Source organism: Lactuca sativa, chromosome 1, assembly GCF_002870075.4.
Source record: "Lactuca sativa cultivar Salinas chromosome 1, Lsat_Salinas_v11, whole genome shotgun sequence".
NCBI lineage: Eukaryota > Viridiplantae > Streptophyta > Magnoliopsida > Asterales > Asteraceae > Lactuca > Lactuca sativa.
The window spans coordinates 123,343,258-123,352,898 of NC_056623.2; the positions used below are offsets into that span (position 1 = coordinate 123,343,258).

Sequence of the window (9,641 nt, forward strand, 5' to 3'; positions counted from 1 at the left end):
GGAAACATGCATTGATTTGCAAACCAATAGGATAAGACCGAGGTTTGCGGTCAGAAGAGAGTTTTCAGCCAAAAATGGAAAGTTCGCACGTTTGCGGTCTGGAGGGAGTTATCAGTCCGAAGTCTTAAGTTACGCGAGGGTTCTCGGCTGCGAACCGAGGGTTTGCGGCGCATGCGAGACTTCTCGGATTAAGCATTACACTTCTAATATAAGGATTTTAAACACATATTGGTTATCAATCTAACTTTAAATAAGTAAATCAAAATAATAAGCTTGACTTAGTTTGACTTTTACAATAATGAAAATAACGGGCTGTCACAGGAGGAGGGGAGAACCGTATGACGGTTGATATGCACAGTGTCATATTAATGACAAGTTGGTGAAACAATTTTATTGAAAATAAGTCTCTTCATTTTATTTAAGAAAAGGTGAACACAACATGTGTCCACGCCAGATTTTGAAAAGACACTAAAGGAAAAAGTTATTCAATGAATTGGAATAAAAACATTCATTTTGAAATCACAAATATTTTATCATAATTCATTAAATAGCACATCCTTTGAACTTTATTTATTGTCATACATGAGAATAACTTTGGTGTTCTTGAAGGTAGATCTACAGTATGAGATAAGGTATGCATAAGTTGGATTACCACTGAAGAGAAAACTTAAATACGAAGTTAGATATAAAAATAATATAGCGACCCGAAGAGTACGTAGATCATAAATAAACTTCGGAGAACGGATTTTACCAATGTATAATATATGAACATTGTGCTCAAGAGTTAAACTTAAAAATGAGAAAATTAAAACATAGAAAAATATATGTGCTTCAAAGGTTTAGAGAATCTACTCGGTGAATAAAATATTCATTTGATTCATGATAAAGTATGTATGTACTTCATCAATTTATCATAATGAGTGAAGCATAAATATTTGTTAGTTGCGAAGAATTTATAGTATGCGAATTTATATATTTAAAAGGAACCGAGGGTCAGGATTCATCATTCCTAACATTTTAGTAAACCATTCAGTTTGTTGGAATTAAGTGCTTTGGTGAAAACATCGACTATTTCATCATGTGAAGGAACAAAAATTAATTCAATGTTACCTTTGAGAATATTATCCTTGATGAACTGATACCTTAATTCAATGTGCTTCATCTTGGAGTGTTGAATTGGATTATGTGAGATTGCAATTGCACTTTCAGAATCATAATAAATTGGTATGTGAAGCATTTTGTAGCTATAATCCATGAATTGAGTTTTCATCCATAAGACTTGCAAGTAGAAATTGGTCGTTGTGATGTATTTAGCTTTTGTAGTGGATAAAGATATATAGTTTTGTTTCCTAGATGACCGACTTACCAATCTACCACCAAGGAATTGACATCCTCCAGACATGATCTTCCGATCCACTCTACATCCTACATGGTCTAAATATGTGAAAGCTTGTAGACCAAAGTCATTTCCTGATGGGTACTAAAGTCTTTGAGGTATCTAGATATATGTTTGACTGCATTCAGATGAGATACTTTAGGATTAGTCTGGTACCTGGCAAACAAAACTATTGCAAATATAATATATGGCCTACTTGTGGTTAATTAAGGTAGTGAACCAATCATTCCTCTGTAAATATTCTGATCAACTGACTCTCCGGTGGGATCCGTTGTGATTTTGTAACTGAAGGGCATCAGGACCTTGGCTGATGAGCAGGTTTCCAAAGAATATTTCTTTAAAAGTTATGTGGTGTATTTCTCTTGATGAAAAATGATTCTTTGAGGGACTTTCTTGATTTTTAATCTTAGAAAGAAGATAATCTCTCTATTTATACTCATTTGAAATCTTCTTATCATTAAGCTTTGTGAAGTTGTCTACCATTACTTGATATGTTGAGCAAAAATGATGTCATCCACGTAAATTTACACAAGCATTAAATGTTTTTCACTTAATAGTCAGAAGGGGATAGGATCAATGACCCCACACTTGAATCTTGACTCAATAAGAAATGTATAGATAGTTTCATACCAATCTGTTAGTGCCTGCTTCAAGTCATAAACATCTTTTTCCAATTTGTAATAGTAATAGGGTGGATCAAGATTTTCAAACCCAGGAAGTTGTTGTAATTATACCTCTTCTTTCAGCTCGCCATTGAGGAAAGAACTTTTAACATCCATTTGATGTACCTTGACGTTTTTACATGTCGCATACGCTAGGAAGATGTGTATGGCCTCTAGCCTCACGACTAGAGCATGTGTTTCATTGTAGTCAATTCCTTCCAATTGGCCATATCCTTTTGCTACCAGTTGTTCTTTGTTTCTTATTACCACACATGTATCATCCATTTTTTTATAAAATACCCAATAAGTTCCAACTATGGTATGTCCCTTTGGCCTAGGAACAAGTTTCAAAACTTTGTTTCTTTCAAACTCTGCTATCTCTTCTTGTATTGAAACAATCTAGTCATGTCTCGATAGAGCGTCTTGAATCATTTCGGGTTCTACTAATGACATAAAGGTTGCGTAGTGACAGTGTTTGGTTAAGTCATCAGATGATCAAGTTTGGATAACAGCAAAAGGACTTCCTATTATCTAATTGGGTGGATGATTTCTTATCCAGGTATGTAAATGTGATTGGGTGGATGATTTCTTATCCAGGTATGTAGATGTGATTGATGATGCTCAACAGCCACATTTGATGGAATGTCTTCAACTTTGGGAGATTGAATTCTCTAAACATTTTGAACTTGTTCCTCCTCGGTCCATGATCATCCTATAGATAGGTCTTGAACATTAGGAATCAATTGTGCAGCTAATGATGAAGATTCCCCTGGGAAGTTGATGGCCCCTCAACTAATGGTTCCCCCCTGAGCTGATACGAGGGTGATTCTGGGAACTTTTGGTTTTGTTTCTATTGCCTTAATATTTTCAATTTCAGTGTCTCTAGTGGCATGAGATTGATTGTTGTTGATTGTCGGGATAACTTCTTCAATGACTAGAACCTCGATGGTTGTAACTACTACAAGATTAGTAATTGCACTTTCCCCGTCAATTGGCGAGGTGGAAGTCTCATGAAAATAATACTTTGTTGAATCGTAACTTGGTTTAAATGCAACATAACTGAATAAACATAAGCATGGAATACTTTGTTGAATCGTCACTTGTTTGGCATGCTACAAAGTTAGTAAGTGATGAACAACAAGAGTATAAATAGAGATAAAAGAGACTTGTATTTCAATAAAAACTATTACAAAAAGGAATAATTAATCCAAACACACTTTTGAACATAAACTAATACCCTCTGTTTGTAGCTAAACAAGGTACACTATTGATTGGTTATATAAAGGTATGGTGTGTAGGTGGCCATGCTTACCACGCTTGTTCTGACAAAATCTCTTTAGCAAATCTTCAGGGATAAGGATGACACTGTACTTCCATTCACATCACTTCAAGATAAAATGATCTTTACATCTTTACATAGCCTTTTTATCTCCAAAATTCGCACAACAACATCATCCTATAACAAATCTTCACATATTACAAAAAGAACTTCTTCGCTTGACTCAAAACAAACACGCTTCACATATCTTATACACCAACAATAAATTCACATATCACCATAACACATTTAGTCAGCGAGGGTCACTTTATGCATCAACACCTTCTTATATTTCATTCATAACCAAGTATTCATATTTATGTTTTAGCATTGGTTCAAAATGAGTTTCTTATATAGTGGTCATGAAGAAATTTTTGCCAACTTGTTTACTTACTTGCATAACCTTGGAAGAACGAACTGCCATAGTTACACCAATATCAGAATTCTTAACATATCTTATGGATTATTTTCAATTTTTTTAGGGTTGTTGGAAGTGTGGTAACATAACTTTGGTCCAAATTTTATATGTTATATTCAAACTTATTAATTATGTTCAAATAAATTTTTTTATTTTGCTTGAAAAATGTAGCTTCATACATTCCTCATGTAACACCGTGATTTTTCACCTCATTTTTTGTTTATTTTTAAAACACATTTAATAGAATATGTTTAGCGGAAGTCTTTTTAACAAACATTCAAAAACATCACCAATATTACTTTATTTCCAAAACAACCTCCATCAAAATAAAAGTTCTCAAAACCAAATGAAAATGAAAACTCAACGACATGTCCAAATATGTATCATCACCTAAGTAACACTAAATTTAACTACCCAAAAGTAACCATCTTCACCAAGCCATCAAAATCATGGTACTTGTACCAAAGCAAGGAAAGAGCAACATGCAAAGAAACAAGTGTCACCATACGCTAAGTGAGTCATTCATAAGTACAGTGTTATGGAACGTACATATCCCAAACGGGTCAAACGAATAATCAAATAATCATGCAATCAAATACACACATTGCATGACATCAAATTCAACATATAATCATCAAGGTAATATAACAATATTATTATCCATTTGAGTCTCCGTAATTAATTACACTTCATTATTCTACTTTGTAATTATTCGTCATTTTTCATCACTATAATATTTTTTAGAATACTAATCTTCATTTTAATTGTCAATAATTACTCTTCTTTAATTAATTTTGTAATTATTCCTCATTTTACTTCCTCGTTACAAGTATATATGTTTGTCACTAACCCTAAGGTAAGTATCCCGTTCACTACTTACACGACCGACACGACCCAGTGCACTAAGTGAGGTGAGACTCTCACCCGAAACATTGCACCGATTCGTTGTGTCTCTACTCTGACGTTGGATATACCAGTGCATGAATTTTAGTTGATGATTGGTACAAGTTGTTCCAATTACATTATGTTATGCCTCCAAAATCCCATATGGTGTTTGCGTTGGCCCTATCGTATTTCCAACATCAATCCAATCCACCCACTACAAGGACCATGTCACGAGTCATTGTCTAGAAAAACCACTCAACATCTTCGTTGTCTTAAGCTCTTATTCTATACTTCAACCTATTAGGCCAGCGTACAATCTAGATAGGATACACACCTATTAGGCCACCGTACAATTCGGATATACTTCAACCTATTAGGCCACCATAAAATCCGGATAAGATACTCACCTATGTCTAGGTTGCTACCCTTAACCCCATAAACTGTATTCCCCCTTTTACTGATATGCTATTAATTCAGTACTCAAGGAAATACATATGAAAAACTTCCTAAGTAATCATGCTCATTTTTTTATTATTAAAGGCATATTACATTCCAAGTTACTCATTATGTAAACATGCATACTAGTTAATACAAGTTAAGACATTTTACATCAACATACAATATCATGTACATGTCATCATTTAATCATTATGGCATAGCATATCACTAGCATGCTTTGTCCTGATCATCATATACAAATAATTTCATAAATGACATTCACCATTCACAATCAACACAAAACCTCTTTATGGAATGAACCTATCACACCCTCACAACAAAATACCAAACCAAAAGTCTACCATGTAACACAACCTAAAATCTTAATCACACTAAGGAATCTTCATTCCCAATAAGCATACCCAACCAAAAGTAGGGTATATGCATCCTACAACATTCTAGGTTCATTCCAACCAATCTAATATATGGAATTCTCTAACAAAGTACTTAAAATTTCCACAAGGATTGACTCGCCCCTAGTCTAAGATGTGGTGGCGTTATAAACATAGGAGAAGCACTTCCCAACAAGAACTAAGTACCCTGGAACATCACACAACAACCTGATAAAAAACAAAGCGCAAAACAAAAACAATTATGTTAATGCCAAATGTGCCACAATGGGTAACAGACCGCACCGCATCCCGGTACCAGGCCGCGATTTAAAATGTTGAGTCTCCTGTCATTGTGTTGTGTTGGTTGTGCACCATGTTGTGGTGACGCTAACAACTACAAATGAGAATTCCAATGATCATACATTTTTATATCGATTTGGGTTCGATCAAAGCCTCTCTTGGGGTGATTTTAACCCCTCAAGACCACACCAAAGTGTCTATAATGATTAGAACACTAATGCGACCAATCAACACTCCTAAACCATGGATTTTTGCATCATCCAAGGTTCCTTCATGAGTGTAACTTAAAAGGACAAAAATGAATTCAAAGAAAATGATTTATACCAGTTGTGGATGTGAGGAACTTCAAATATTTGATTAAAAGGAAGCAATCCAAGAACTCCACTTTAAAACTCCACCAAAAAGGGTACGATATGTTTATAACTCCATATATGAAAGCTCCCTCAATAACTCTCTCAAGAATTCTCTTTAGAAGTACTTGGTGGCTGCAAATGGAATGAATTCCTAGATTTTAAGGTTAGGTATCCTAAAATACAACACAAGTTACAAGCTAGACTATCCAAGTGCAAGAAATGACTCCATTGCCCATATACATGACCAAATATTGTTTTCTTGCACATTTGTTACCCATAACTTTCATCTAACAAGATAAAATGGTAATTTAACATAAAACATAACAGAACTAACCTTGATGACAATATTAGAATAGTCAGGTCGTTACACCTCGTGTGCACACTACCTGTCATCTTTATAAGTAGTGTCCCTTTAATAGGGGCCTACCTACAGTTAATGTTCATAGCGATTTCCCTATATATAACGTTTTTATCCAGACATGACAAATAATGTCAACTATTATACCTGGTTCCTGATGAGGCTGAAGTAAGCTATTAGGGACACTAGGGAAGTAGTGTTCATAACCAATATGTATGATGTGATAATTTTTTCCCCTAAGTTAGGTATTCGCTAATTCATATAACTGATATTGTTGTAAGAGTGTGCTTAATGTTATGTGCGCTGTCGTTGGTCGAAATATGTCATCTGATCTTTTGTTTTGGCAGACATGAAAATCATCTACAATGTATGATTTTGAAGAAAACTTTTGTCGACTACAACATGCAGCATGGACTTCATGCGAGTAACTTGCCAATTTTGGTCATGCAAAATGGGCAAGATCCAGTTTCCTTAACATCCGTTGGAACGTAATAATGGAATATTATGTACTTTCAAAATGACTAAATAAAAATATTTATTTTTTCACGGGGTTACTGTTGTACTCACCCTTATGTAGAGATGGTGCTTCAAAGGTGGATGTACAAGTCTATCCGGTGGTAGGCAAGACAAATGGTTTTTCAAAATTCCTTCATGACATATTCCAAGTAAAGGATTTAGGGATACTTGTGTTGTAGATCTACAACTTTGAACATGTACATGTAGGAAGTGGCACCATCGTGGTATAACATGCAGTCATGCTCTAGCGACAAACATACTTTTTAACCTACACAAACTTTTACCCCATGGTTAAACTATATCGGAGGTATGGTGTATATCGAGTTGCATACCAAACGTCAAGTATGCATCCTATGTCACATCCTTTTGAATGGGAAATACCAAACCCAATGATGGTCGGTTTAACCATAGTTATCGAATAATTTATGTTTGATCAAAATTAATTATGTTTGGATTTAGAAATATGAAAATACAATTATTGTCATTATTTATTATTACATGGCACAAATAAAAAATAAATTATAAATACGTAACAAATTCTCAAGCATTCCAAACATCTTATTATGCAAAGTAGGCTTCGTCATGTTGGATTTTGTATTGCTCCTTAGTCGCCTCCAAAATTGAATCTTCATCTTCTTTCGACAATTCATTGGTGATATTGTGATAAATTTTTTTTTGAAGATTTTCACCTCCTTTGTTAAATCCTTAAACTTAGCATTCACTTCTTCTTTTGTTTGATATGATCTATGACTTAATTCGTAGTGAAACATATTTGTCAAATGGACCCAAAAGTGATCCATACATCAAATGTGGGAGACCGATGACAATAATATTATCCTTAAAGATAATCAACATCGTGATCTCATTTTATAAAGCCCAAAGAAGGGGTTCATTTGCTGTCATCTTTGAGCTGTATAATTGAATAACCACTGAGTCTTATTTATAGTCGATAAAAACAACTATTATCAAAATTTCATTTCAAGAGTGACTTGTCACTTCACCATGAAGTTGTCATGCCAATTTGACTATGAACATGTATACTTTAACTACGAAATTCAAACATTTAATAAGAATTGTCATTTCACTAGTGACTTGTCATTTTAGTAGAGAGTTGTCATTTGTCATTTTAGTAAAGAGTTGTCATGTCAATTTGACTGTAAAAATATACAATTTAAGTACGAAATTCAAACATTTAATTAGAATTGCCACATCACCAATGACTTGTTATTTCAACAGGAAGCTGTTATGCCAATTTAACTATTTTAGACCTAAAAAAGTATATCTTTCCAGCATCCAAATTTAAAATGTGATATGTCCATGGATAATCCTTGTTATATAGAACACAACGATTTATTTATTTTTATTATTATTATTTTTTTTAATTTTATTGTCTCAAACATACTTCATATTAAAGAGTTATGAAAGTTTAAAATTGAATCATTTTTCTTCTTTTTTTTTTTCAGTAAAGAATAAAGATCATCCTTTAGAGGTAAAAAACTATGCCTTCCCATCATCCAAATTTGAGTGGGATATGTGCACTATATAATGAAAAAAATCATTCAAACGTAGAGTTATTAATGTTTAAAGCTAGAAAAACCACTAGATGTTCATAAACGTAATCTGCGAAAATCAACCTAGATTTTCTTGGTCAATAGGGATATTTTCGCAATAATCGATGTACACAACAACGTTGTTTGGCAAAAAAATCACATATGACCAAGATTTTCGCAAATAACAATCTAAAAACCCAAAAAAAAATCATATAGTTTATAAATTAGTTATAGCGTGCCAAATATAATTTTAATCTTAATTTGTTGTTAATTCCGATTAATAAACCATCTCAAAATGAAGCATAGATTGTAAACTCCAAATTAAAATGCTATAAATTTAAATTTGATTAATTTGTATTACAAAACCCAATCACAAATTGAAAAAGAAAATAATTATGGTGAGGCCCAATAGATTGTATACCGGACTAAACTGGCATTAAGAGGCTTAGCAAAAATTCTGTAGATGGGCTTGTGTACATTTGGAACTAGGGTTTCATTAGTTTCTATATAACTACGTTCTTCAAGCAGCTTCATCATCAAAATTATTCCTCTCTTTTCTGTTAACGTCTGCAAGGAATCAGCTTATGAGGTAGATTCATGGCTCTGTGTTCCTCTCGTTTTACCAATTCACGCATCTGTTTTGTATGTTTGAACATGTGTTTTTTCCTTTTCTAATCGCTGATCAAGGCAATGATGACGAAAACAAACATACCATCAAACTCTGAAAGCTTTACGCTTTTCTTTGATGATTAACATTCAACTGAGCCTATGATTCCGTTTTCAAAATCTCTTAATAATTTCATTGATTAGTATTTTTTTTTAAAGTTCATTTGGATTTATTCGGTAATGATGGGATTAAAGGCAACAAATTAGAGTCTCTGATCTGCTTTTTGGTAGTGTATTCAGTGCTGTACGTTGCCGATAACAATATGTAACTGAGATTCTGGCATTTGTCTGTTTTACAAGGCTTATGCATTCAGATGTTCTTACATCTTTATGTATCTATATATTTTATTATATAAAGTTCTTTTGTTGATTAAAATGCGATTTATGGC

The 9,641-nt window shown here is 33.5% G+C and overlaps 1 non-coding gene across 1 annotated transcript; it reads left to right on the forward strand.

Moving 5' to 3' along the window:
* The first annotated feature begins 9,271 nt into the window (after window positions 1-9,271).
* On the forward strand, window positions 9,272-9,354 carry LOC111901551 (small nucleolar RNA snoR116). The gene has a single exon (XR_002853529.1). It is a non-coding gene; the product is annotated as a small nucleolar RNA snoR116 (small nucleolar RNA).
* The last annotated feature ends 287 nt before the right edge of the window (window positions 9,355-9,641 follow it).